Genomic DNA, 5173 nt, shown 5'->3' with positions numbered 1-5173 from the left:
AGGCACCTGTAGTCCCAGCTACTTGGGAGGCTGAGGCAAGAGAATTGCTTGAGCCCAAGAGTTTGAGGTTGCTATGAGCTGTGAGGCCATGGCACTCTACCGAGGGTGACATAGTGAGACTCTGTCTCAAAAGAAAAAATAAAACCAAACAACCGTTGATTTGCTTGTGACTGTGCGATTTACACAGGGTTTGTCTGTGCTCATCGTGGCATTGGCCAGGGATGAAACATGCAAGGTAACCTTTCATGCTCTGGGCCCTCTCTGCACGTGGACTTTTCCTCCAGTGGGGAGTTGACTTCTTTATACAACAATGGCTGGGCTCCACGAGGGCCAGTCCCAACAGGCTGAGCCTCAAAGCAAACCTCTGCTGGCACCCTGCTTGCTAATGTCCTGTTAGCTGGAGCAAGTCACACGGTCAAGCCAAGTCAGTATGGGAGGGCACAAGGGGCACTCATGGGGTTCACTAATGCCATTGTCCACAGCGGTCACTTACCTCCCTTGCAGGAATGTTAGACAGAGCTGGGCTTGAATCCTGCCCTGCCACGTACCTGCTTATTATGGGTTGAAATGTAGCCCCTCTGCTATGGGTTGAGCGTTTGTCCCCTCCAAAACTCGTGTTGAATCTTAATCCCCAGTGTGACAGTATTAAGAAGTGATCGGATCATGAAGGTTGCGCTCACATGAATGGATTAATCCTCTCATGGTTTAATAGGTCAACTGGTTTAATAGGGAACTGGTGGCTTTATAAGAAGAGGAAGAGAGTCCTGAGCCAGCAATAGCACACTCCTGTGCCGCCCTCTTCACAGTCCCCACCAGTGAGAGACTCATCAGATGCACCCCTGACCTTGGACTTCTTAGCTTCCCCATAACTGTAAGAAATAAGTTCCTTTTCTTTATAAATTATCCAGTTTGGGGTATTCTGTTACAAATAAGAGAAAAGAGACTGAGACACTGCCTTTTCTAAATTTACCTGTTGAAGCCCTCCCCTCCCCCACTGCCCCAGGACATTAGAACGTGACCTTGTTTGAAGTTGGGGTCATTAGTTATAGAGGTAACCAAGTGGACGTGAGGTCACCAGCGGGGTCCTGACCCGATATGACTGGCGTCCTTGTAGACGGAAAGGGGAAGTTTGGACAGAGACCGACATACACAGGGAGGGTGATGTGAAGAGACAGGGAGAAGGCACGATCTGGAACAATCCTTCCCAGCCCTCAGAAGGGACCACCCCTCCCAACACCGTGGCTGGGAGCTTCTGGCCTGCAAAACTCTGAGACAATGAATTTCTTTTCCCTTTCTTTTTTTGGGGGGGGGGTGGGCATAATCTCCCTCTAGAGTGCAGGGGGAGTGCAGTGGCATCATTATAGCTCACAGCATCCTCCAACTCCTGTGCTCAAGCCATCCTTCTGCCTCAGCCTCCCAAGTAACTGAGACTATAGCTCATGCCACTGTACCTGGCTAATTTTTCTAATATTTGTCAAGACTGTTTTTTGCTCTTGCTCAGGCTGGTCTCGAACTCCTGAGCTTAAGCAATCCTCCCACCTTGGCCTCCCTGAGTGCTAGTATTAAGGTATGAGCCATTGTGCCCAGCCAAGATGATGCATTTCTATTGTTTGAGCCACCCAGTGTGTGGGACTTGGTGACAGCAGCCTCGGGATGCTAAAACATAGCTACAGAGCCTTGGCCGAGTTATAGAGCTTTGCAGTTTAGTTTTCACCTCTGCAAAAGAGATTTAATAATAATAGTGACAAGGCTGGATGCCACGTGCAATCAATGAGCACTTCTTATTACCAGGCACTGTTGGCAGCCCTGGGGACACAGCAGCATGGGAGATAAATGAGGATCTTAGACTCCTTCCTGGCAGACAAAAAATAAGCAAGTGAATAAAATAATAGAGAAAACTTCTGATAGTGATAAGTGCTATAAGAGAATAAAAGAGTGATGGGTGTGGGTGGGGGCGTCTTTGGATGTAGTGGTCAGGTCAGGCTTCTGAAGGAAGACAAGGAGCCACACATGGAAGATGAGAGGGAGGGGCCTTTCAGACAGCAGAAAGGGCACGTGCAAAGGGCCTGGGGTGGGAATGGGCATCACATGTTGGAGAAACAGGAGGAAGGATGGAGTGGCTGGAGCGTGGTGAGCAAGATGGAGGGTGTCCAGCCATGGGGTCAGGGGAGGTGACTGAGGACCAGATGCTCAAAAACGTGGTAGTTGGAAGTTTGGGTTTCATTCTAAGTGAGGGCAAGACCTTGGAGGGGGGACAGCAGGGCAGCAATGCGATCTGATCTTTGAGTTAAGGAAGTCACTGTGGCTGCCGGGTGAATGGTGCCGAAGTGGAGACAGGGGACCAGGTGGGAGGCTGCGGAAGATGTCAGGAGACTTTCACCAAACACAGCTGCTGGCCGATCTCAGCCCTCTCTGGCCCTTCACCTTGTGGTGACAGAAGGATGTCCCCCTCCAACACCACCCAGGACACCTGTGGCTTAGTCCCCAGATCCTGTGTATATTTACACGGCAAAAGAGACTTTACAGATGTGATTGATTTAGGGACCTTGAGATGAGAGATGATGCTGGATTATCTGAGTGGGCCCAACGGAACCACAAGGGTCCTTATAAGGGAAAGAGAGAAGGAGGCAGGAGAGTCAGAGAGAGAAGTGACGATGGAGACGGGGTGGAGAGACTTGGCTGCTTACTGGAGAGGGACTGACGGGGTTCAGAACACGCTGTCCCCAAACATGGCACCTTGGCACGTGAGGAAACAACACAAGTAGGAGGGTCTCTCCGACCTTCCCCTTTCCCTTCTCCCCTGGAGCAGGTCATTCCATCTTCATTTCAGAGATGCCCTTGCTGGACCCGGAGGAAAGGAACATCCTTATCCTGGAAGACACAGAGGTGCCCCAAAGAATCTGAGCCAATAGGCCTCGCTGCACTCTCCGGATTACCATAGCCTGCTGGATCCAGTCATACTTCTCCACGACTGTCCACTTTCCAATGACTTTATCACAAAAGCATGCAGGTTCCCCAGTTTCCCAGGGTCTTCACTTCTGAAGACTTCTGTGTCCCGTAAAACTTGTGTGAAATACATTTGTATCCTCTCTTCTTGCGGATCTGTCTTTTATAAGAGTAAGCGTTTTAGCCATGAACCCAGGATGGGTGAGGAAAGAAATCTCTCCTCCTTCACAGGACAAGCCAAGGAACATGGGCAGAAGCTGGAAAAGACGAGGAAATACACCTTTGCTTTTAGCTCAGGAAAACCAGTTTCTGACTTTTGACCTCCAGGACTTTAGGGTGATAAACATGTGGTAAGTTGGGAAACCTTAACTTCAGAACCCAGCAGGCTGGGATGTCCTCACTGCTACACCAGTGATCCCCCTTAGGGGTCAAATTGTCCACCAAACCCCAGGGTAACAGGAGAAAGAGCGGTGGGCTTGGAGCCAGCCCACTCTTCAAGGCCAAGAGTGTAGAGTGGTGATTTTCAGCTGGTGTGCCCTGAAAATTTTAGAGATAGTTATTTAAACCATTTTCAAAAAAGTTCAAAGCACAGTGTTCTTTTTACTTTTTTTTTGGATCAACATAATTTAACTGTGCCGTGGAAGTTGACCTACAGGTTCAAATATGCCATGAGATAAGAAAGGTTGAGAAACACAGGTGGAGATCGTCCGACAGCGCCCACGTGCTGTTTGGCTGCGTGCACACCAGTGTTCAGCAAAGAGCCAAGCATTCACTTGTAGGAGGAAACAGTTCAGAGAAAAATAGTATCATAAAGAATCTGTGCGGGCCGGGTGCAGTGGCTCATGCCTGTAATCCTAGCACTCTGGGAGGCTGATGTGGGAGGATTGTTTGAGCTCAAGTGAGTTTGAAACCAGCTTGAGCAAGAGCAAGACCCCATCTCTACCAAAAAAAAAAAAAGAGTCTATGCCGAGCAGGGCTGTGCTGAACAGGATATACTTATAATTTCAACCACAAATATGTGCTTCCTGCTTTCCAATGTGTGGAGCAGGAACCTGTATTAGCTTCCTAGGGCGGCTGTAGCCAAGTACCACAAACCAGGTAGCTTAAAACAACAAAAATGTATTCTCACCCAGTTCTGGAGGCTGCCAGCCTGCAGTCAAGGTGTCTGCAGGGCACTCTCCTCCTGAGGGCCCTAAGGAGGAATCCTTCCTTGCCTCTTCCAGCTTTGGGGTCTCCCAGACTTGTGGCTGCACAACTTTAATCTCTGCCTGGTGCCTGTGCCTCCCCTTGTGACCTCTCTTTGTCTTATAAGCAAACAAGTCTTTGGATTTAGGTTCCATTCCTGTGCTTACCCTAACTAACTCCAACTTTAAAGGCCATATGACACCACCCCCCAAAAAACACATTCTGAGAGGACCTGAATTTGGGGGCGGACAATTATTCCGCTCCCTAACAGAGCCCATTCATTGGGGACTCATTTGCTCTTCAAGTGCCCAGGAGGCACTTAAGGAAGGCGTTGTTTTTAATCTTTGTTTTGCAGTTGAGGAAATTGAGGCTTGGGGGGCCTTAGCAGCTTGGCCAGGTCACTGAACCATTTGTTCGTGCATTCAATAAATAAATATAGTGGGGCCCGGGGCGCTGGCTTGGGGTGTTGGAGACGCAGCAGGCAGCAGGACGGTTGAGAATCCCTGTCCTATTACAGCTTACGGTCTCATGGGGAGAGACGCGACAAGCAGAAGACAGTCTCAGATACTGAATCACGTAGTACCTCAGACGGGGGTGAGCGGCGTGGGGAAAAATGCGGCGCAGGGAGATGGGGCGGGGGTGCCGGCTTTGCCATTTAAACAGGGCTGTAAGAGGACATATATGGGCTGAGGCTTGGAGGGGTGACAGGTGGAGACACTGGGACATCTAGGGAAGAGTGTTCCTGGTATGCCACGCTGCGCGCGCTCTCTCTCTCCTAGGCCTTGTTAAATTTTGCCAACCTTCAAGAGCCAACGGAGCTCCCTCCCTTCCTGGGCCCACTTCTGAATCCCAGAGGGCGCGTGCTCCGGAGACCCCAAGGTGACTGTCCGGCAGGTCCAAGGAAGCGGCCCGTAGTGGAGCACAGTGGCCACAGGGTGGCAGTGTTTCCCGCACATGGAGCTCCTCGCGCAGCTCGGAGGCGCTCCGGGTGTAAGTGGTTAAGCCAGGCCTTTCTTCTGTCCTTGAAAGGATAGCAACTTTT

Source organism: Otolemur garnettii, unplaced genomic scaffold, assembly GCF_000181295.1.
Source record: "Otolemur garnettii isolate 467f Iridium unplaced genomic scaffold, OtoGar3 scaffold00044, whole genome shotgun sequence".
NCBI lineage: Eukaryota > Metazoa > Chordata > Mammalia > Primates > Galagidae > Otolemur > Otolemur garnettii.
This window is presented reverse-complemented; position numbering follows the sequence as displayed.